The 25,368-nt window shown below is 43.6% G+C and overlaps 1 protein-coding gene across 20 annotated transcripts in view; it reads left to right on the forward strand.

Moving 5' to 3' along the window:
* Positions 1-5,957: 5,957 nt before the first annotated feature.
* The window catches only part of kmt2d (lysine (K)-specific methyltransferase 2D), a 306,604-nt gene continuing 287,193 nt past the window's right edge, over positions 5,958-25,368 (forward strand). For 17 of the 20 annotated variants that reach the window (XM_072493795.1, XM_072493792.1, XM_072493808.1 and 14 more), the window contains exon 1: positions 5,958-6,157. The gene's annotated coding sequence lies outside the window, so the exon portion shown is untranslated. Of the gene's footprint in view, positions 6,158-6,400; positions 6,566-7,223; positions 7,362-25,368 lie in introns of those variants that run through there. The other 3 variants (XM_072493794.1, XM_072493796.1, XM_072493797.1) reach the window with 3 other exon arrangements.

Below are 25,368 nucleotides of genomic sequence, written 5' to 3' on the forward strand. Positions count from 1 at the left end.
GCTGAAAGAAGACAGAGGGTGGTGGTTGATGGGAAATGTTCAGAATGGAGTACAGTCACAAGTGGAGTACCACAAGGATCTGTTCTGGGGCCGTTGCTGTTTGTCATTTTTATCAATGACCTAGAGGAAGGCGCAGAAGGGTGGGTGAGTAAATTTGCAGACGATACTAAAGTCGGTGGTGTTGTCGATAGTGTGGAAGGATGTAGCAGGTTACAGAGGGATATAGATAAGCTGCAGAGCTGGGCTGAGAGGTGGCAAATGGAGTTTAATGTAGAGAAGTGTGAGGTGATTCACTTTGGAAGGAATAACAGGAATGCGGAATATTTGGCTAATGGTAAAGTTCTTGAAAGTGTGGATGAGCAGAGGGATCTAGGTGTCCATGTACATAGATCCCTTAAAGTTGCCACCCAGGTTGATAGGGTTGTGAAGAAGGCCTATGGAGTGTTGGCCTTTATTGGTAGAGGGATTGAGTTCCGGAGTCGGGAGGTCATGTTGCAGCTGTACAGAACTCTGGTACGGCCGCATTTGGAGTATTGCGTACAATTCTGGTCACCGCATTATAGGAAGGACGTGGAGGCTTTGGAGCGGGTGCAGAGGAGATTTACCAGGATGTTGCCTGGTATGGAGGGAAAATCTTATGAGGAAAGGCTGATGGACTTGAGGTTGTTTTCGTTGGAGAGAAGAAGGTTAAGAGGAGACTTAATAGAGGCATACAAAATGATCAGGGGGTTGGATAGGGTGGACAGTGAGAGCCTTCTCCCGCGGATGGAAATGGCTGACACGAGGGGACATAACTTTAAACTGAGGGGTAATAGATATAGGACAGAGGTCAGAGGTAGGTTCTTTACGCAAAGAGTGGTGAGGCCGTGGAATGCCCTGCCTGCTACAGTAGTGAACTCGCCAACATTGAGGGCATTTAAAAGTTTATTGGATAAACATATGGATGATAATGGCATAGTGTAGGTTAGATGGCTTTTGTTTCGGTGCAACATCGTGGGCCGAAGGGCCTGTCCTGCGCTGTATTGTTCTATGTTCTATGTTCTATGTTCTATGTAAATCTGCTCCGCCATTCAATCATGGCTGATATTTTTCTCATCCCCATTCTCCTGCCTTCTCCCCATAACCCCTGATCCCCTTATTGATCAAAAACCTATCTATCTCTGCCTTAAAGACACTGAGTGATTTGGCCTCCTTCTGCGGCAAAGAGTTCCACAGATTCACCACCCTCTGGCTGAAGAAATTCCTCCTCATCTCTGTTTTAAAGGATTGTCCCTTCAGTCTGAGATGGTGTCCTCTGCTTCTCGTTTTTCCTACAAGTGGAAACATCCTCTCCACGTCCACTCTATCCAGGCCTCGCAGTAACCTGTAAGTTTCAATAAGATCCCCTCAACAATAGTGCCACCATGTTGATTTTTTGCTCATTGGCTCTGTGCCTGCATTGCTGATGTGTGCTCTAGTCAGGAGAAGTTGTAGGTGGGAAATTAACCGTAACCCCGATTAATAAAACAGCCCCGGAAGTTTAGGTTGTGATCTGACCATGAGATCCTCTGTCTGAATGTGAGATGTGAGGCTCAGAATATTATCCGAAGCTACACAAAAAAAATTCAGCAAAAGTTCATTGGATACAGGAGGAGTATTCTGGATTTGAATTGATGGTAAGTTAGAAGAACCTTGAGATCTCATCATGGAAATGACCCTCTCAGTTATTTTACTGCAGTTGACAGAAATTTGGTTCGGCATGCTTCGAGGATCAGATAGCACAATCACTTTAAATTAATACACAGGATTATAGGCAGCACGGTAGCATTGTGGATAGCACAATTGCTTCACAGCTCCAGGGTCCGAGGTTCGATTCCCCGCTGGGTCACTGTCTGTGCGGAGTCTGCACATCCTCCCCGTGTGTGCGTGGGTTTCCTCCGGGTGCTCCGGTTTCCTCCCACAGTCCAAAGATGTGCAGGTTAGGTGGATTGGCCATGCTAAATTGCCCTTAGTGTCCAAAATTGCCTTTAGTGTTGGGTTGGGTTATGGGGATGGGGTGGAGATGTTGACCTTGGGTAAGGTGCTCTTTCCAAGAGCCGGTGCAGACTCGATGGGCCGAATGGCCTCCTTCTGCACTGTAAATTCTATGATCTATGATCTATGGTGGTAGGGTCCAGGGTCAAACCGGGCTGGGGGCTCGCAATATTTGGGGTGGCAGAGGAGCCGGGAGTGCAGGAGGCGAAAGAGGCCGGTATTCTGGCATTTGTGTCCCTGGTAGCCCGGCGAAGGATTCTTCTTCAGTGGAAGGATGCGAGGCCCCCAAGCATGGAATCCCGGATCAACGATATGGCGGGGTTTATTAAATTGGAGAGGGTGAAATTTGCCTTGAGGGGATCGGTGCAAGGGTTCTTCAGGCGGTGGCAACCGTTCTTAGACTTTCTGGCAGAACGGTAGACAATGGTCAGCAGCAGCAGCAACCCGGGGGGGGGGGGGGGGGGGGGGGGTTCTATTTTATTTATTTAATTTTATTTTAATTTATTTTTGTTTGTCTATACTGGGGGATCTGAGGGGGTCTATATGTTTGCTATGTGTTTTGGCGGGTGTTAATTTATTATTTATGTATAGGGGGGAGGGGGGGCACTGGGTTGTTTTGTTTTGTTTTGTATTTAATTCTATTGGGTTCCTTTTACGTTCTGTTGTTAATATTTTGTGAAAACTTTAATTTAACATTTTTTAAAAAAGAAAATAAAGCAATATTTAAAGTTTGTGTAAAAACTAACCAAGCCCTATTTCTTATTACCACTCCCGGAACAAATTGATCTTTCTGTACCATCCTAAAACTTTAAAAAAGTTTTGTGTCTGCCATTGTTGAGGGCTGACCAGTAACAAAATGGATCAAATCTGGAGTGGTACTTTATAACAACATCAGCACAGCAGTATGATGTTTTTTTAAAATTTAAAGTATCCAATTATTTTTTTCCAATTAAGGGGCAATTTAGCGTGGCCAGTCCACCTAACCTGCACATCTTTGGGTTGTGGGGGTGAGACCCACACAGACACACAGAGAATGTGCAAACGCCACACGGACAGTGACCCGGGATCAAAACTGGGTCCTCAGTGCCATGAGGCAGCAGTGCTAACCACTGTGCCATCATGCCGCCCCTCAGTATGATAATGTAAAACACAGCTCAAGCTGTTTGGCCAAATTGTGCTCCTTCATGGGCCGGAACTATTCCACATCGCAGAAGGGCTTCCTCTAGTTCATGTGCCAAGATCCAGGATTTGTGGCCAAAAGGACAAACGGTTGTACAGAGGGATTGTTCCAGCTTCTACCAATCTGTTGCTGAATATCTTGGGAGTGAGGAAGTCTGCCCCATGGCAGGCACATCTGTGCTAAATCATATGAGGACCTGGTTTTAAGCAATTCATAATAGGAAGCCTGGTCTATAGCACTATACATTGACATAGAGATGACTACATGTCATGATTTGTCCTGCATCTGACCTTCCACCATCCTGATTTGGCAGATACCTCATGAGGAAGTCCTCTGACTTGGGATAGGTATTTCCTGGAGGCCAGGTAGGAAAGTGTGTGTGTAACCAAGGTTTGGTGCTTACCATGATTGGGTTGCAAGGCGGCAAACATCAAATGATGTTACACACCTCCATCTGGTAGAACCAACATTCAATGGGATGGGGTGTGTTCATCCTGTGGTTAGGAAAATGGCAGCAATACATTCTCAAATTCTTTGGTGCTGTCTATGAGCTTCTTGTATCTGCTGTCTAATTCTCAGAGATGGGAGTTGATTCTAGGCTGATTGAGAGAGTGGTGGAAATGAAATACACAGAATTATCATTAGACTACAATTCTTCCTCCAAACAGTCATGCAAGTGACTGTCCTCACCTAAGCAAGCAGTACGAATCTGCTTATACGCAAGTTTTTTGGATTCCCAGGTATGAGAGTCTGAGTAATTGAGCTAGATAACTCCAGGATGAGAGTTCAAACTGGTACCGATACACTGGGCAATTAATCTGCTCACTTATGGAGAGCATGTACCTACTTTAATATAATCAAATGAACTTGATTGATGTAGTATGGGTTGGAGACTCTTAAATATGGTAATTGTTTTCTGCATCTGCCCGTCTTAACAAAACTGGGCACTAGGAAAATGACTGGGTTGGTTTGTACTCCTAATATTGTCCCCAACCTGGGAAACAGGAAAAATATAGCTAGGGTTCCTGTTTTGTGGTCAGTATCTTGTGCTATTGTTGGAAACTGTGGAGAGCTATGCTACAATTAGAATATCATGTCCAGGTTCAGGACCCCACTTCAGAAAGGATGCAAAGTCATGGAAAGATTTACTAAAATCAGATCCGAGAGGCTTTAGGTGAGGAGAAAAGCTGGGCCTCTTACTCAAAGGTACAGAACACAACTTGTGATCTGATTTCCCCCTTTGATGCATCTATAATGGGGTGACATAAATGTAAGGTCATGAGAACAGAGGGAAAGTACAACACAAATATTTCACAGTGCAGACCATTAGGTAATGGCATACCCACCATAAATAAGTGGCAGAGGAATTGATGATACAGCTCTGTTAAAAGGGAAGTGGGCAACTATTTATGGGGAGGGAGAGTTATGGGCGGCATGGTAGCACAGTGATTAGCCCTGTCGCTTTGCAGCTCCAGGGTCCCAGGTTCGAATCCCAGCTTGGGTCACTGTCTGTGCAGAGGCTGCACGTTCTCCCCGTGTCTGTGTGGGTTTCCTCCGGGTGCTCCGGTTTCCTCCCACAAGTCCCGAAAGACGTGCAGGTTAGGTGAATTGGACATTGAATTCTCCCTCGATTTACCCGATCAGGTGCCAGAATGTGATGACTAGGGGATTTTCAAAGTTAATTCACTGCTGTGTTAATGTAAGCCTATTTGTGACAATAATAAAGATTATTACTAGCCTCTTACACCATGCATGTTGTAAAATTATAGCCAACAAGATTAACTGTCTGGGCAAAGTGCAGAAGGTTGGCACTTGTGGAACTGTATCAGAGTACACACCTCAGGAGAGCCAAGAGGAGGGGGATGGGGTGAATAAGGCCAGTTTCTTATGATTAAGTGGATTGGTACCCTGTATTTACACATTTTCTAATCACAAATACACCTACTATTTCACCCCATGTTGATGATGCAAGCAAACATCAGATTACAGTCTGATAGCAAAGCATGCAAATTACATAGATTACATAGAACATACAATGCAGAAGGAGGCCATTCGGCCCATCGAGTCTGCACCGACCCACATTAATCCCTCACTTCCACCCTATCCCCGCAACCCAATAACCCCTCCCAACCCTTATGGACACTACGGGCAATTTTTAGCATGGCCAATCCACCTAACCTGCACGTCTTTGGACTGTGGGAGGAAACCGGAGCACCCGGAGAAAACCCACGCAGACACGGGGAGAACGTGCAGACTCCGCACAGACAGTGACCCAGCGGGGAATCGAACCTGGGACCCTGGCGCTGTGAAGCCACAGTGCTATCCACTTGTACTACCGTGCTGCCCACAATCGTCCAGCACATTCCACAGTTTTTTTTTTTGGGGGGGGTGCATGTTTTAAACCCTTTTAAAATCTAAACAACCATTTCTTCCTCCGCCTCTCTACAAGTAACCCTCAAAGTCTAGGTTTGCTGTGCTCGAAAATCCGCTTCAAACGGGAGATTTGAAACTCTGCGGATGACTACAGGTCGAACCGCTCAGCCTGCTCACCGCCCCATAATAATATCCTTCCGCCCAGCCCATACTTATTTATTTTGGGAGGGTGGGGGGGATTTTAAAAAATACCCTCAAACCAACCTTTAAAAAAAAAAAAAATAGGACATGAACAAAATAGCCAAAGGTGATCAACATTTGCGTGTTGGGATCAAACCCCGGAAGAGGGCGGCAGTCGAGTGCGCGGGATTATTTTCCTTTCTCAGGCTTTCCAAGATGGCCGTTCGCTTCAAGTATTTCTGTTTCCCGACAGGGATTTTATAGATTATTTTTTTTAAATTAAAATTACATTAGAAATTAACCCCCCCCACACACCCAAAAAAAAAAACTCCTCAGAAAAAAAAAGCAAGTGAATTCCCAATAAACTCACCGAATATTAAAGTGGAGCGAGCCAGGATGGAGTGAGTGAAAGTGAGTGAATATACAGTTAACTGGACGCTTGTGTTTTTAAAAAGAAATCTATTTTTTTCTTCTTCATAAAACGTTGCCAAGAAGGAAGTGAATGGAAAGGTGGGGGTTATTAGTGTTATTGAGGATGAAATAAAAGTGCCGGGATAGAGGTGTTTTTTTGGGGGGGGGAGGGGAAGCTTTCGATGGATTTGAGATGTGTGCAAATAAATCATTTTTTGTCTTCCTGTTCGGCTTTGCAGCCGGTTGGGGAGCCTGTTGTTCGGGCGCTCTCAAGGAATCGGTTAATTTAAAATGTTCTAAACCCCCCATCCCCAGGAGTTAGCTGTCGAAGCAGACATGTTTGAAAAGCCGCTGGACCGTTCTGGGGGTGCAATTTGCCTTTCGAAAAATTGTAATCCTTTTTTAGAGGTGAGTTTAGCTCCGAGGATTGAGTCCCTCCTGTAAATCATTTCGGGGGAAATTGTGGATTTGAATGCACTTTAAAACGTCGAGCTGCACCGTTTAAATCCTGGCTGGGAACATTTGTCCGTTTTATTTCCCTCTGCTCTTGTGCATCGTTCTGTGGGTTTCAATGGGACAGGGTTTTTTTTTCTTAAAGAAAGATTAAAAATCCAGTCGCACCACAATCTCTTAAAAATGTGGGGGCAACATTTGGATCCATTCTCCCAGGGTTTATTGCTTTCTTGGAGACATTTTCAACCACATTTCCGAACCTTCGTGGACACATCTACAACAGCATTTAATGCTTAGAAGTCGTGGCATTTAAAACAAAAAAACTTCGTGGACAAATCTACAACAGTATTTAATAGTCGTGGCATTTAAAACAAAAAAGCTGCCATCCAGCATTCATCGCTTTTGCAAAATACCTGGTGAGGAGACTAGATTTTGGGAAGTGAATTTGAATCGAACGCCTGAGTTCCTGACTTGTAATTTTATTATTATAATTATCTTTAAAATAAAAAGGTTTGCCATTTTTTTTTTTTTTGGCGCAGCACGATCAGGTTTTGGGAAGTGGAAAACGGTGACACTTAAATTCTGACGCTCTGTGCCTCATATTTAATTTAAATAATTCCCTGCCACGCCGTAGGGTTTTTTTGGGGAGAACATTTGAGTTGCTTTGGGACGACTTTCCGTTGGAGGGGAGGATGATAAAGTTGACTGGTGGATCGGTTGTGATTTGGAAAAGTGCTGAAAGTTTGCAGTTGTGAGTATTTTGTTTGCAAGTCGGAAGTGGGGGTGGGGGGTGTGTCTTTCTTGGCCCTGATTTTAGAGAGAGGCGCTACGTGGTTCACAACTGGAGAACGAACAAAAGGTTCACTTGAATACTGTAATTGAATCCATTCGGATAATCATGAAAGATGTCGATTTAAACTGTTTGATTTTACACATTTCATTTCACACGGCAATCAAATAGCCCAGAGGATCAATATATTCATTTTGGGCGAAAACTAGGAACTGTATTTGAATAAAAGGACTGGGTTTATTAAATCACTAACGGGCTCAATTTAATTAAAACATGTACAACCCCATTCCCTGACCGACATAATCACGCCCCCCCCCCCCCCCCCCCAGTTTATATAGAAAATCCCCTCATTTCACAGTCTTAAAACAAAGTGAATTCCCGTGAGATTTTTCAAACTTTTATTGTATGCTTGGATTTTTGGGCCCATTCCTAACCGCTTAAAAAAAAATTAATGGAAGAGACCATTTTACATTCATTTACTTAGGCTTGTGGGGCATTCAAGTCAATAACGTGAAAGCACTTGCGTCTGAGAAATTCTGATTTTGTTGAAGGCCAGCATTTTGATACAATCTATCTATGTACATTGGTTTGAAAAAAATGGCTAGTGGCACCATTAAGTTAAAGCACTTTACTAATTGAAAATGCTTTGAAAAATAAGCTTCCAGAAAAATGATGTACAAAAATATGATTGTTAAATCCCATTATTGTGGATTCCGTGTTATTGAAATGGGTTGTGTTATCTATGAGTTAAATGCAATAGCTTAATAACTGAATTAGTTTCTGAACCCGCCAGCCTCCCCCATCTTGTAGTAGAGCACTACCTGTCATCTACTGCCCTATACTTTAAAATTGAATTTCTGTTGTGTTACCAGCACTAAGTGCCTGCTGCATAATGGTAAGAAAAATACAAAATGTATTTTCAATATTGCTTAATTGTGTGTAGATAATGAATGGCACTCCGTTAAAAGCTGTTCAGCCTGGTGAAGAGAAATTCTGCTGCTATCCGTAAGCAATTTTGAGCTGTACTTTTAGGCTTTATTAACTGAATCGTAGTCTAGTAATTCACAGCCAGATATTGTTTAGGTCCTTTAATATTGGCGCTTGGTAGTTACAGATCTCAGGGGAGTAAATGTCTATACTGGCTCCCTGTATTTGCATCCTTGCAACAAACTTTCTTATCGCAAAGGCAGAATCATAGACCTGCATTTTCATTGGTCTATGATATTGTGTGGATAAAAGAGCTGGTGCATGGATGTCAGTCTCCTGCAGTTCATACTAAACAAGTACCAATGTTAAAGGATTTTCATTAATCTAGTGGGACAAGTCTTAGAGCCTGAGAACTAGACTTTTTTTTGCGTCATAAACATTTAATGAATTGTAAGTATATACGTGTTGCTGTAGGAGCATTTTGAGTCCTGCACCCCCACCCCCTCCCAGAAGGGTCTCTCCTTTCCAAAATAAGTTGTGCTAGGATATGGTTCCATCAAAGACAACAGTCCCCTTGTTGTCTTGACGAAGTGATAGCTCTTTACTTGCGCCTGGACATTACCCAATCCTGGCCTCGTCTAACAACCACAGACTCATCACTGGTTAGCAAATATTCTTATCCAGGGGCAAAAAAAGCTCAATTGTTGTGTTACTTGTGCTGTCATGGTTGATGATCACTGGCCAGGGACCCAAAGAATCCTTTCTGGTCTAGATCACTCCGTACTGCAACACCTGTTACATCTACCCACTGAGTCTCTTCTGTCTTTCGTTGCTTCTTTCAAATTTTATTGCAAGTTTTCTTTGCCCACCGTTCTCCTTTTTCCCCTCAAGTTATTGCTTTCTTGTCAAGATATGCCATGGGTGCTGATTATCCTCTGCTACCTCAACCAAGACGTTAATTCATGTAACCATCTTGACTTGAGTGTTCGTGAGCTATTCTATGATTAAGGCATCATAATTGAACAAAGATTTTTTCTCGTCCAATGCGCTCACGTGGATTTCCTGTAACGGTTACTGCATTGCGAATCTGGAGGAGTGTTTTTCAAACTTTTTTTCCCCGGGACCCTCTTTTGCCAACCACCTGACGTCATACGCCAATTTTGCTTATCCTTTTAATGCAAAAGAGGAACCTAGTTGGTTTTTACTATCTCACTTGAATCAGGTTCAAAGGAGGAGAGGACAATGCACATATCGGGTGCAGACCTCAGCCAGTTCCTTTGTGCCGTCTTCATTTAAATGCATCTTTAACTCAGCACTGGATACTTCTGGGAGATACTACTCCAGAATGCTGACCGTCTCATGGGCTTTTGACGTGTCTTAATGTGGTATCACAGGTCAGCTACAGCAGCGTAGTCTTTTAATTTGGAGTCAGCTGTAAGTTAATAACTGATTCTGGGGTCTCAACCTCGAAAGGAATTTTTCACTCACCACTTCTTTCAAAATCTGAAACTTCTCCCATTTGCAGGTACTTCCCTGAAAATAGCACACATGGGCTTTGCATCCTTATTTGCATAGGCACAATTGACAAAACCATAACTAAAGAAATCATCTTTATACTGCTTTGTTCCCGAGTTAAGTATCTTCTTTATAGGCTGTTAACCAGATTCCCTGAAGCTCTGTACAGAGCTCATACTAGCACTGCTCTGTCCTGCCGTGGACTCTTCTGAGCAGCTCTCTCATCCGATTCAGTTAGAACATAAAACATACAGTGCAGAAGGAGGCCATTTGGCCCATCGAGCCTGCACCGACCTCACTTCCACCCTATCCCCGTAAACCAATAGCCCCTCCTAACCTTTTTGGCCACTAAGGGCAATTTATCATGGCCAATCCACCTAACCTGCACGACTTTGAACTGTGGGAGGAAACTGGAGCACCCGGAGGAAATCCACGCAGACACTGGGAGAATGTGCAAACTCCACACAGACAGTGACCCAGCGGGGAATCGAACCTGGGACCCTGGTGCTGTGAAGCCACAGTGCTATCCACTTGTGCTACCGTGCTGCCCAAAATCCTGTTGTGAAATCCTGGCCAGTAGGTACACTGCCTACTTGTGTCTCTGGCCATCTTTTACTTGTAAGAAAATGATCCATCTTCACCGTCCTCATGCCAGCAGCTAAAAAAGGAAGAAGCTGGCCTCCATGATTTGCTGCCAGAAGGGTGCGTGACTGCTGCCGCCTCTGGCTGAAAGACTCCACGCTGTAGTGGCTGTTGGGTGCTTCTCCCGTGTTCGGGACCAAGGCGGGAACGGGGCAACCGATTTGCTCCACGATCCTCCTGACACCCACCTTTGACCCACCCACTGGTTGCGACCCGCACTTTGAAAAACCTTAATCTTGAGCAAGAACACTGTGGTTTTTCTTTTCTCCATCAATTTGTGCTGAGGCTAATTGTAGTACCAAATTATCTGCTTCGAGTTAATCAGAAACTAGGTTTTAAATCTGGAATGTTCCTGATTTATATGGCTCACCTAACTATACAGTCATGCATGGGAATCTTTCATTGGTTGAGTGCTACCTATAACATGTAGGATGTAATTTTAAAATATTAGAGGCATTATTATTGTCAAAGTTTTGCAATTTGGATCTTAAGTTATGTTAGTGACTAACTTGAGGCTATCACCAATGGTAATGGACAGCAGAATGAAAATAATCTTGATAAGCTCCTTTTGGCTCAGTTGCTACAGGCATTGAATGACTGACCTGTACAGGCTAGAGAGACGCCAGGTGCTCAAATGTTTCCAATTCTGATCCTCCATGTTGATATCCTTTAATGGCCTTGCTTCCTTTTATTTGTCACCTGCTCCAGCCCGACATCCTTCCAAGAACTCTGCATTCCTCCAACTCTGGCCTTCGATAATCCACCATTCCATTCCTCCCACCACTCCATCATTGATGGCTGTGCCTGTAACTGTTGAGGGTATAAACTATGGCAAATAGAGTGCAACGTGAGCATGTGTTGGATTCAAGAAAGATAAATCAGTGTATTTTCTAAATGGTGAGAAACGCGGCACTGTGCTGGAGCATCGAGATTTAGGTGTCTATGTACACAAATCATTGTGTACATAACTGAAATATTTTCCACAGTTTCTTCCTTTACTGCATGAACTCGGCTTTTAATCACTTGAGTTTGAGGAAATCTAATAATGGTATTTAAAATTATACAATTCAGTTTCGTGGACATGGAGAAGCTATTTCCACTCATAGGGGAAATCCAGAACAAGTGGGTGCAATCTTAAAGTTAGAGTGAGACCATTCAGGAGTGAAATTGGGAAGCAATTTTTTCAAACAAAGTACATTTGAAATCTGGCACTCACTTCCCAAAAGGCTGTGAATGCTGGGTCAATTGAAGTTTGAGTTTGTAGGGAAGGGTATCGGGGGATATGGCACAACTGGTGGAAAGGATTTTTAAAAAACAGGCTTTTAAAAAAATAAAATCACAGACAAATTACGTGCACGCAGTATTGTTTCTGGAAGGGCCCCAACGTTTTTACAATAACTGTGGTGCAATCTTCACAGACATTTATCAGCATTGTTTTTTTCCTTTTATAGTTTTGTGCAAGGACCCACTCTTGAAGGGTCTCTAAAAATACCTAGATACCTTCCTTTGGAGGCTGCGCCAAAAGTTAGTAGGTCTGGTTTTGGAAAATTCAGGTTGGGAAATTAATTCCTGTTGGTTGTGCGGTTTTATTTTTAAAATCTAGCATTACGAATGTGGGTGTTAATGCACAGAAGAATGTATTATTGTGGTTTATTTCTGAGCAGTAACTGTTATTAAACAGTTGTGCCAAAAAGAATGACCGAGTAATTGTCTTAATTGAGGTGCCCTTTCCACTTCTCTTTCCCCTCACCTCCCTTCTCTTCTGAAAGCACTGGTGTGCTCCAATAAAGTATTAAGTAAATGTCTGTTAGGGGCAGCACGGTTGCACAGGGGTTAACACTGCTGCCTCACGGCACCGAGGTCCCAGGTTCCATCCCTGCCCCGGGTCACTGTCCGTGTGGAGTTTGCACATTCTCCCCGTGTCTGCGTGGGTTTCACCCCCACAACCCAAAGATGTGCAGGGTAGGTGGATTGGCCACTCTAAATTGCCCCTTAATTGGAAAAAATGAATTCGGTACTCTCAATTTTTTTTTTTATAAAGTAAATGTCTGTTATGTTAGAGGAGATTTTAGTGCATGCCCCTTTGCAACCTTATGCTTCCATCAACACTGCTTACTCTGCCACCCAACTTGGTATCATCAACAAATTGAGAAATATAGTGAAAACCTGAATCCCTGGTATAACATACATACAGTGCAGAAGGAGGCCATTCGGCCCATCGTGTCTGCACCGACCCACTTAAACCCTCACTTCCACCCTATCCCCGTAACCCAATAATCCCTCCTAACCTTTTTGGACACTAAGGGCAATTTAGCATGTCCATTCCACCTAACCTGCACGTCTTTGGACTGTGGGAGGAAACCGGAGCACCCGGAGGAAACCCACGCAGACACGGGGAGGATGTGCAGACTCCGCATAGACAGTGACCCAGCGGGGAATCGAACCTGGGACCCTGGCGCTGTGAAGCCACAATGCTATCCACTGTGCTACCGTGCTGCCCACTATAGTTCCCTGGGAGACACCAATGTCACACCATGTTTCTGATTTTAAAAAACGGTTTAAAGTGATATGGGGAACAGGTGGGGATGTGGCTTTGAGACTAGTAAGAGATCAGCCATGATCTGATTGAATGGTGGAGCAGGCTCAGCAGGCTGAATTGCTTACTTCTATGTTAATTGGAGTAGACCTGCATTATTCTCTTCTCTCTTGCTTCCTAACCAATTCCCTACCCATCTCCATAGCTTGCCTCCAATTCCATGTCCTGCCCTATAATTTTTGCTGTCAGTCCTTTGGACCCTTATCAGACTTCTGGAAGTCCTTATAAATAACATTCATCAACACTTTCTCATCTATCATTTTAGTAACCAGCTCAAAAAATTTAACTGTTAGTTAAACCTTCTGATCGGTTTACATTTGTCCCAAGTGTTCAGTCACTCTCTTAATTACAAATTCTGGCAACCACGAAGCAATATTATGATTCCTGGTGTATTGGGAAGATTTAAAAAGTTGATGCCTATATTGTGGGGAAATAAAAGAAAAGAACTAAGCTGGGAAATATTCCTCCGGTTTTGATCCATAGGTGGGCGGAAGTATTTTATGATTAATGTACTGAATCTTTAGATTTTCTAACTTGGAGACAGTGCCTAATGTGGTTCTAAGCTCTACTGACAAGATCTGTTGCTCAATTCCTGGTCAGTGCCTCGGTCTCAGCTGGGCAAGCAATTTGAGGTGTTACAATCGGCCTGCGAACTGAAGGAGGAATAATTAGCCGTGGCTGATCCTCTGGAAAAGCACTGCGTTTGTATATTTAATAATAATCATCGCTTATTGTCACAAGTAGGCTTCAATGAAGTTACTGTGAAAAGCCCCTAGTCGCCACATTCCGGCGCCTGTTCGGGGAGGCCGGTACGGGTATTGAACCTGCGCTGCTGGCTTTGTTTTGCATTACAAGCCAGCTGTTTAGCCCATTGTGCTAAACCAGTCCCTGCGTGTCTACTAAGTGTGCTTGAGTATACTTAAGTGTCTGGTAAGAACAAGATTGGGCTTGTTTGTGATGAACAGTTAAATAGCCTGCCAACATCAGTTTCCCAAAAACTTAAAATTTACATTTATGTAGCACCTTTAAAGCATTCCAAGGTGCTTTACAGAAGCATAATCAGATAAAATTCTACAGCGAGCTAAAGGAAGAGATGAAGAGGGGTGACAAAGTTTGATCAAGTTGGATTTTATGGAGGTTCTTGAAAGAGGAGAGGAGATTACTTTTCATCTCCTTGGATGATGTTGCCAAGGGCCAGCATATAGACAGTGTCATGGATAGATCCTTGGAGGAATCCAGACATAACTTTGGGAGTGGGATAAGAAGCAATTGCTGGAGATACTTGGCTAGCATTGCATAGTTAAAAGTGCAAACACTGACTAGGACAAACCAGAGGTGTTGGAGGAGGATAGTGTGGTGACCATATCAAAGGCTGCAGCGGTCAAGAGAACAGGAGGAAGGATAATGTACCACCGGCATGTTCACAGTCCTAGAATAAGTTCATTTGTAACTGATTAAGACTATTATGGAAGAACAAGCGGAGATATCAAGGGGTGCATGGTAGCACAGTGGTTAGCACTGCTGCTTCACAGCTCCAGGGACCCAGGTTCGATTCCCGGCTTGGGTCACTGTCTGTGTGGAGTCTGCACGTTCTCCCCGTGTCTGCGTGGGTTTCCTCCGGGTGCTCCGGTTTCCTCTCAAGTCCCGAAAGACGCGCTGTTGGGTGAATTGGACATTCTGAATTCTCCCTCAGTGTACCCGAACAGGTGCTAGAGTGTGGCGACTAGGGGATTTTCATCGTAACTTCATTGCAGTGTTAATGTAAGCCTACGTGTGACATTAATAAAGATTATTATTATAAAAATGGAGTTGGACATTGATTTTGGAAGTGACAACACTTTCAAGGACTTGGGATAGGAATGGGAGATTGGTGATGCAATGGTAGTTTGCAAGGAGAGATGGGTGGAGAGATGATTTTTGCAGGGTGTGTGATGATGATGGGCTTAAAAGAGAGGGGAACAATATCTGAGGAGAGGGAAACATTTGAAATAGCTGACCAATGGTTAGGTTCAGGAGGCCGATATCCTTCGAGTCTGAGGAGCTACATTTAGGAGATGTGGGGAGATGATTTAAAGATGGGGTCAAAGGAAATGCTTTTGATCACTTACTCCTTTAAGGGTGAAGGAAAAAATTGTTTGTAGCAACTGAGTGGATGTGTAGATTTTACATGTTTGTTCACAATACCTGTTTAAATTTAGAGCTGAAGCAGCAGCCAATTAACAAAGCCATTACAAGCATCAGGGAACGGTGGTGGCCTTTTTATTTTTCTTCCTGATTTGTGAAACTTCCATGTAGTGCAAAAGGTGTAGTTTCCTGAATTTAGTACATAGCCATAATTTGATCTGGATATCCCAGGGCGACACGGTGGTGCAGTGGTTGCACCCCTACAACCCAAAGATTATGGTGTTAGGTGGATTGGCCGCGCTAAATTGCCCCTTAATTGGAATAAAAAATTGGAAAAGGAAAAAGAACTTGTCTTCCCAAAAATATTTTTCTTTTTTTATAAATTTAGTGTACTCAATTCATTTTTTTCCAATTAAGGGGCAATTTAGCATGTTCAATTCACCTACCCTGCACATCTTTGGGTTGTGCTGGTGAAACCCACGCAAACGCAGGGAAAATGTGCAAACTCCACACGGACAGTGACCCAGAACAGGGATCGAACCTGGGACCTTGACGCCATGAGGCAGCAGGGCTAACCCACTGCACCACCGTGCTGCTCTCTCACAAAAATAATTAATGGATCTTGTGACATCATGAGATCCATCAAAGCGAACAAGTTTGGCAGATGACCGAACTTAATGATATGTAAATACCTAATTTTGCCTGATCTCTTGGTTTATAGCGAGTCCTATATAAATCAAACAACCTGATCTGCATCTGTCTACAACAAGGGTGGCTAACCAACATTTTATGGGCGCAGATCATGATTTCATTCTTAACAAACTGTTAGAAGCACTGGCAAGAAAGGTTATATTATTTAGGTCAAGAGGCAGTATAGACCTGCCATAAGATAAATTGATGTTAAATTTGTGCATCATCTCCCGGATGAGAGTACATATGGTATATAGTCAACCGTTAATCGCTCGTCTCGGCTGGAACCCATTTAAGGAGCAAATAAGGGAATTGCCACTGCGAGCCTACCGACACAAACTTTCAGTTATAAGTTTCTTCAGGAGAAAAACAAGAGATGATAAATGTACTGGGGATGCTGTTTGTGAATGTTCCAGAGAATTTGCCTTTTACTGCTCTCTTGAAAGTGTGACTTGCTGGCGGGTGATTCCTTAAGATCCTGCTTGCCCCTGCATGAAACTGGAAATTCTCATTGTACCTGAGAGCCATAGGTTGCTCTCCACTGGTGGTGATTTAACCTGAGGGTCGCCACACCTCAGGGGAGAGGCAAGGTTGAGAAGGTGGGGCCTTCGTGGATAACTTCAGCCAGTATGGGAATTAAAGCCGTTGGTGTCGCTCTGCATCATGAACTAGCCGTCCAGCCAACTGAGCTAACCGACTGCTCAATCTAGCCCACTTACTCATTGGATAGACAAACATGCTAAATTATTGAGAAAGTAGCTCTTTAACCAGTTTATTAATCTTTAGCTAGAGGCACTGTATTATGCACCACAGGAGAATAAACTGATTGGTTTAATATTAATTTGCACTGAGCCTGGTCTAAGATGGACATATTAATTCAGTATCTGTCCATGATGAGATGTGCATGGCCTTCTAATCTTCAGAGTCTATTTAGTGCAGTTTATTTGTATTGGCTGTTCTCTACAGGTATTACCGATAGAATCACTACAGTGCAGGAAGAGACTATTGGGCCCATCAAGTCTGCACCGACCCTCTGAAAAACACCCTAACTACCCCCTCTCCCACACCCTATCCCCGTAACCCAGTCACCCCACCTAACCTGGACACTAAAGGGCAATTTTAGCATGGCCAGTCCACCTAACCTGTACATCTTTGGACTGTGGGAGGAAATGGGAGCAACCGAAGGAAACCCACGCAGACATGGGGTGAACCTGCAAACTCCACACAGACAGTCACACAAGGCCAGAATTGAACCCGGTCCCTCGCGCTGTGAGGCAACAGTGCTAACCACTGTGCCACCCCAAATGTGTATTCCCGAACCAGCCTCCCGAACAGGCGCCGGAATGTGGCAATTTCACAGTAACTTCATTGAAGCCTACTTGTGACAATAAGCGATTATTATATTATTATTCCAAGTGAATTGTTTACCATGTGCTGTTGCTCGTTGTGCTCACTTTAAAAATAGTCTACATTTGAAAGGTAGAGGGTGGACATTGAGTGGGAATAGGGCATTGAAAATATTATGTAAAGGTGAATCTTTGGGAGCTGCACAAGGTGGGGAGAAAGGTTTCAGTGGCAAGTTTGGGAAAGAATTGCAGATGGTCAGTGTTATGTCTGTAAATTGGCCTCTTCTGGAGTGGATAGCAAGCCGCAATTGGTTTGGTAGCACACAGCTAGTGGAACTTTGCATGGATTTATGTGATGAATGTGTAAATCTTGGTTCAGGAGATGATGTGGATTTGGTAAAGTTTGTGAAGGTGTGGAGACCAGAGGGAAATTGATTCTCAAGGTGACAAAGATGTGGATTTGGATTTAATCAGTGGTTTGGAAGTACAGAATTTGAGTATTGCTGAACAAAGACATTTTACCGAAGCTTTCTGTCTTGCACTCATCAGGACAATTGCAAGAATGTCAGGGAAAACAACAACTTTACACTGTATGGGAAAACGCTGCTGATCGGTTGACAAGTGGACTCTTTGCTGGTAGAGGCATTGCCATGGAGAATGCACCAGTTAATGGTGACTGTCTGTTAACTGCCAAGCATTGTTTGAAAATTTAAACCAGGCAGCTTAGTCGAGGCATTGCCCTGAGGAATGAACCAGTGGATGGCCATGACTTATTTTTTTAGCTGAAACAGGCACAATGGTGTACAGGTTCTTTGTCTGCAAAGAATAGGGCTTTGTGTATTAATATATGTCGCTTCGGTTGCATGCAGATGTGCCACATCTGCAGGCCTGGCTGTCAGTCCCACTTTTGTTGTCAACGTAAATTTTAGCACGTTGGACAGCATTTGCTAAATCATACTCCATTGCAGAATCACATCCAATGACATTGTGTTGTTGAGTTTTGAAAGCACGGGCTGGTTGGGTATGGTGTACTTTGCCCATTATGAACAGCGAAAAGGACATGTTGTTTGATGCGATCCGCAAGTCTTTGGGACGTATGGCCTATGTACCCAGCATCACACTGGCACATATACCACATTACTAATTTGTGTGACAGGCAGAAGGCCTTTTTGACTTTTTCAAAATTAATTTAGGGGATGTGGGTGTTGCTGATAGGCAGATTTCTTGAGCCGCTGCAGTCCCTGTGATGTAGGTACACCCACAGTACTGTTAGAGAGGGAGTTCCAGGATTCTGACCCAGTGACGGTGAAGAAATTGCGACATCTTTTGAAATTAGGATGGTGAGTGAAGAAGGGGAACCTCCAGGTGGTGGTGTGCACAGGTGTCTGCTGCCTTGTCCTTCCAGATGATAGCGATCATGGGTTTGGAAGGTGCTGCCTTGTAGATGGTACACACGGCTGCCGCTGTTCGTCAGTAGTGGAGGGGGTGAGTGTTTGTGGAAGGGGTGCCAATTAAGCGGCGTGCTTTGTCCTGGATGGTGTCGAGCTTCTCGAGTGTTATTGGAGCTACACTCATCTAGGCAAGTGTAGAGTATTCCATCACACCCCTGACATGTGCTTTGAAGACCGTGGAAAGGTTTTGGAGTCAGGAGGTGAATTACTCGCTGCAGGATTCCCAGCCTCTGACCTGCTCTTGTAGCCACAGTATTTATGTGGCTAGTCCAGTTCAGTTTCTGGTCAATGGTAACCCCCAAAATGTTTAGTGGGGGATTCAGCGATAGCTATGCCATTGTCTGTCAGGGGTCGATGGTTGGATTCTCTCGTTGGAGATCGTCATTGCCTGGCACTTGTGTGCCACAAACATTACTTGCTACTTGTCAGCCCAAGCTTGGAGATTGTCCAGGTCTTACTGTATTAGGTTATGGACTGCTTCAGTGTCTGAGGAATCGCAAATGGTGCTGAACTTTATGCAATCGTCCGTGAACTGACCTTGCAATAGAAGGAAGGTCATTGATGAAACAGCTGAAGATGGATGGGCCTAGGGCACTACCTTGCGAAGCTCAGCATCCTGTTAATGGCGAATATCACTCTTGATGCTACTGCATAGTAACAGCTTGAAAGAGCAGGGAGTTAGGAGGGCAAAAAGGGGTCGCAAAATGTCCTTGGCAGACAGGATTAAGGAGAATCCCAAGGCATTTTATACGTATATTAGGAACAAAAGGGTAGCTAGAGAAAGAGTAGATCCACTCCAGGACAAAGGAGGGAAATTATTTGTAGAACCAGAGGAAGTAGATGAGGTCCTTAATGAGTATTTTGCATTGGTATTCACAAAGGACAGGGACACGTTGATTGGTGATGTCTCAGAGGGATGTGTAAACACTTTAGAACAGGTCGTTATTATGAGGTAGGAAGTCTTAGGCATGTTAAAAAGTACTACGGTAGACAAAAACACCCAGCGCCAGATGGCATCTATCCCAGATTACTGAGGGAGACGAGATGAAATTGCTGGGCCTCTGACAGAAATCTTTGTGTCCTCATTGGCCATAGATGAGATTGGAGCATTGGAGGATAGCCAATGTTGTACTGTTATTTAAGAAGGGTTCTGGGACTGCGGTGCTGAGGACCCGGGTTCGAATCCTGGCCCTAGGTCACTGTCCGTGTGGAGTTTGCACATTCTTCCAGTGTCTGCATGGGTTTCACCCCCATAACCCAAAGATGTGCAGGTTAGGTGGATTGGCCATGCTAAATTGCCCCTTAATTGGGGAAAAAAAATAATTAGGTGCTCTAAATTTATATTTAAAAAAATGTAAGAAGGGTTGCAAGGATAATCCGGGTAATTATAGGCCAGTGAACTTGACGTCAGTGATAGTGAAATTGTTGGAAAAGATTCTTATGCACCTATGCACATTTGGAAGTGAATGGTCTTATTAGCGACAGACAGCATGGGTTTATCTGAGGGAGGTCATGTCTCACTAATTTCATTGAATTGTTTGAGGAGGTGACAAAAATGATTAACGAGGAAGGGCTGTGGATGTTGTCTACGTGGACTTTAGTAAAGCACTTTATCAAGAGCACTTTAGACAGACGGAGGCTGAGGGGCGACCTGATAGAAGTTTACAAGATTATTAGGGGTGTGGGCAGCACGGCACAGTGGATAGTCCCTCCTGGCAGGCTGGTGCAAAAGATTAGATCACATGAGGTCAGGGGTGAACTAGCTGGATGGATCCAGAACTGGCTTGGCCATAGAAGACAGAGGATAGCAGTGGAAGGGTGTTTTTCCAAATGGAGGTCTGTAACTAGTGGTGTTCCGCAGGGATCAGTACTGGGACGCCTGCTCTTTGTAATATATATAAATGACTTGGAAGAAAACGTAGTGGGTCTGATTAGCAAGTTTGTGGATGACAGTAAGATTGCAGGAGTTGCGGATAGTGATGAAGATTGTCATAGAATACAACAGGATATAGATGGGCTGCAAAATTGGACAGAGAAATGGCAGATGGAATTTAACCTGGACAAATGCGAGGTGATGCAGATAGGTAGGAACTATAAAATACATGGCAGAACCATCAGGAGCATCGAGACTCGGAGATATCTGGGCATGCAGGTCCACAGATCCTTAAAAGTGGCAGCACGGGTGGAAATGGTGGTAAAGTAAGCATATGGCATGCTTGCCTTCATAGGTCGGGGTGTCGAGTATAAAAGCGCGAAGATTATGTTACAGTTATATAGAACGTTGGTTAGGCCACATTTGGAATACTGTGTCCAATTCTGGTCACCGTACTACCAGAAGGACGTGGAGGCTTTGGAGAGAGTACAGAAAAGGTTGACCAGGATGTTGCCTGGTAGGGAGGGTATTAGCTATTGAGGAGAGATTGAATAAACTGGGATTGTTTCCCTAGACAGACGGAGGCTGAGGGGCGACCTGATAGAAGTTTACAAGATTATTAGGGGTGTGGGCAGCACGGCACAGTGGATAGTACTGCTACCTCACGGCACCGAGGTCCCAGGTTCGATCCTGGCCCTGGGTCACTGTCCGTGTGGCGTTTGCACATTCTCTTTTTTAAATAAATTTAGAGAACCCAATTAATTTTTTCCCAATTAAGGGGCAATTTAGCATGGCCAATCCACCTAGCCTGTATGTCTTTGGGTTGTGGGGGCGGAACCCACGCAAACACTGGGAGAATGTGCAAATTCCACACGGACAGTGACCCAGGGCCAGGATCGTACCCAGGACCTCGGCGCCATGAGCCAGCAGGGCTAACCCACTGTGCCACCATGCTGCCCGTTTGCACATTCTCCCCATGACTGTGTGGGTCTCACCCCCACAACCCAAAAGATATCCAAGCTAGGTGGGTTGGCCATGCTAAATTGCTCCTTAATTGGAAAAAAAAATGGGTACTCTAAATTTATAAAAAAACGGGAGAAAATAATTATTAGGGGTATAGATAGGGTGAACAGTTGGAGGCTTTTCCCCAGGGCGGAAATGACAATTACAAGTGGGCACAAGTTCAAGGTGAGGGGGGAAAGGTTCAGTGGAGATGTGCGAGGGATGTTTTTTTACACAGAGGGTGGTGGTGGCCTGGAATGCACTGCCAAGTGAGGTGGTTGAGGCAGACACGTTGGTGACCTTTAAGACTTAGCTGGATAGGCACATGAACAGACTGGGTATAGAAGGATACAGGCGGTTGGTCTAGATAGGTCATGTGATCGGCGCAGGCTTGGAGGGCCGAAGGGCCTGTTGCCGAGCTGTATTTTTCTTTGTTCTTTGTTGCTCACATCTTTGAGATATCTTGCCCATCCAGGGTAATCTGAGGTAGACTTGACACTTTTTCAGTGCTGAAAGTGATGGCATTGGGCCCGTTCATAAGTTTGTGCGAGGTGCAACACACAATGATCTGATCAAGCGATTATCCCGCAGGATATCTTTTGTGCGCCCTATTTCAGCATCACAGCTTCATGTTGAGCAAATGGCTTGGACTCTATCTACAGGTTTGCCGAAAAAGCCAACCTTATAGCATGGAAACCTATTGTGCTAGCCTATTCACCAATGTTCCACTTTCGGCCCTGAAAAGCGCTCAGTCGAACTCCAATTACTCTGGCAAGGGATCTCAAAAATTTGGGCAACAGGTGAAGCTTGCTTTTTCATGTTGCTATCATGCAGTAGCAACACCCATGGTACTCACCACTAACAAGATGCAGCTGTCAAGCCAAACAGATGTTCTGCCTATCATACAAGTGAGGAGTAATGTGGTCTATGAATTTCAGTGCCAGTGTGGTGCTAGGTGTATGTAGGTTGTATGTCCCAAAGATTGAAGGATCGTATCAAACAGCACGTCCCTTTAGTTGTTTGCAATGGGCACGGTATAGACCATACCCAACTAGCCCATGCTTGCAAAACTCAAAACACCGTGTCCAACATTAGATGTGATTCTGTGATTGGACAACATTTGCTTAATAATCCTCAATGTGCTCCAAATTATGCTGACAACCAATTTAAGATTGTCACTCTGGCTCGAAATGTGGCACATTTGCGTGTACTGGAAGCTACATATAATACACTGGGCCCTGTTCTTTGCAGACAAAATTAACATGTACACACATTGTGCCTGTCTCAGCTAAACAAAATAAGTGTTGCCTATTCAGCTGCCTGGTTTAAATTTTCAAACAATGCTTGACAGTTAACTGTCAGTCACCATCAACTGGTGCATTATCTATGACAATCTAGAGTCCACTGACCAACCAATCAGCGCGCACTTCTCATACAGTAGAAAGTTGTTATTTCCCCTGACATTGGTATTCTTGTGATTGTCCTGAAGAGTGCAAGACAAAAAGCTTCGACAAGTGTATTATATCAGCAATTGAATCAGTGGTGGGGAGAGAGAGAGACACTGGCATTGAGGTTAAAGAATACAGTCCTTGTGATGGAGCCGATTTGGAGTTAAAAGCAGAGCACCATGGTTGAACAAGATATCGACATTGTACACCACCTAGAATCATAAACATTGCAGTACCAAAACAGCTCATTTGACCCATTAAGCCAATTCTAGTGTTTTTCTAAATAAGAACCACTGTGCCCAATTCCATTCTCCTGCTTGCCCCATACTTTTTTTCAATTTATATTTCTCTTTTTCAAACTTGTATCCAATGGCAGATAATACCACACTCTCAACTACCCTGTGCCAAAACAAGTACTTTCAAATGTCCCATTTAATTATTTTTGCTTTCATAAATTTGTGTTATCTTTTTTTTTTTGCCTCATCACTACTTCTGTCCCCAACCAGTGAAAGCAATCTAACCCTTTTTCTGAATTTTCTTTTTCAGAATTGTGATCCATCATTCTTATCTCATCCCAATGAATCTGTATCTTTTCCATTGCTTTTGTATTTTTCCTGTAATGGAACACAACCAAGTCTTGTATAAGTTTAGCATCATCTATCTCTCGTGTTAGATACAAAACAAAGGATCCTGCTTGCCTTTGCTTCTGGTACCAATTTTCAAAACTTTTTAAAAAGAAAAAGAAATTCACTTGAGAAATGGGTGACCATTTCTCATGGGTGACCATGGGCTGGTTAAGCACAGTGGGCTAAGACAGCTGGCTTGTAATGCAAACAGGACCAGCAGCGCGGGTTCAATTCCTGTTCCAGGCTCCCTGAACAGGTGCCGGAATGTGGCGACTAGGGGCTTTTCACAGTAACTTCATTGAAGCCTACTGTGACAAGTGATTATCAGGTGTTGGTTTAACACAGGGCTAAATCGCTGGCTTTTAAAGCAGGCCAGCAGCACTGTTCAATTCCCGTACCAGCCTTCCCGAACAGGCGCCGGAATGTGGCGACTAGGGGCTTTTCACAGTAACTTCATTTGAAGCCTACTTGTGACAATAAACGATTTTCATTTCATTTCATTGCAAAGCTACATTTTTTTTTTGTCCATCCCGAGCTGCCACAAGACGGAACCTTTTTTCTCAATCTCTGATACCTCAATTGAGTGGCCAGTTTTCATGTTTTAACTCTGTTGAAAGGCTAATTGTACATGGAGGGTAATCTGGATTAGTAAATGATTAAAGGGAAAGCAGCCGATGAGGGTTAAGCTGTAAGGACTAACTGCATCGGACAGGTGTGACTGAGTCGTGCCCGATGAAACAAATGTTCCTGCAATCTGGCCCTTGAAACTCCAGCAACTTGATCCTATTTGCTCTTCTATTTCTTAATCACTGATTTTGTCCTATTCAATTCGGTGGGCATTGAGATTATGAAAAGACTATCCTCAACACTGTTTCAATGATGGAGAAGACCAAAATCAGACCACCAAGCACCTTTCGTATCAGTAACTTGTAAATTAATGGAAAAATTGATTTAAATTTCATTTGTGGCTGTCCCTGAGCTTTCTTGGTGCACTTTTGTGGCCCAAAAGTCTCGCGTGCAGTATTTAAATGCCAACATACATTGACAGAATGGATTTGGACATTTTGTCAATCTTGGAGGCAGATTATTATGTTTGTTATGTTGCTATTGCGAAAGGCTGCAATAACTTGTATATCTTGCACTTTGTGAAATGGCAGTGTTCTGAAATTGCATCTTTCTGCTGTTCAATGATCTGAAGGTTGATTAAATAAATGTTGGGGGGATGAATAAGTTACAACAGTATGTGATTGAAACCTTTGTGTTGGGATAAATGTGACTACCTGGATGAGGGCTTCATATTGGGAGTTTGTTGTGGGACTTTGTCCCATAGTTTTTTGTCAGGGTTGACTGAAATATTGCAGTCCTCTGCCTCAATTGTATTTTGTGTATTGGTGGTAAGGGAAAATAGTTGAAAAGCAGTTTCCTCTTTTAGGCTGCTCAAAGGTGAATTTAACCAGAGTGTTTAGTATTTTCAGTGAGGCAGAGAGCTATTTGAATCAATGCAAGTAGTTTGGTAATGACCTAGGACTGTACACACACCTTTTGGAGACTAGTACTATCATTGAACTGATGAAATTGGGACTTTGCAAGCAGCCTCAAGAATTCTCAATTTCAATGCCCAGATATATATATATATATATATATATATATATATATTTTCTATAAATTTAGAATACCCAATTCATTTTTTTCCAAATAAGGGGCAATTTAGCGTGGCCAATCCACCTA

The sequence above is a fragment of the Scyliorhinus torazame genome, chromosome X, assembly GCF_047496885.1.
Source record: "Scyliorhinus torazame isolate Kashiwa2021f chromosome X, sScyTor2.1, whole genome shotgun sequence".
NCBI lineage: Eukaryota > Metazoa > Chordata > Chondrichthyes > Carcharhiniformes > Scyliorhinidae > Scyliorhinus > Scyliorhinus torazame.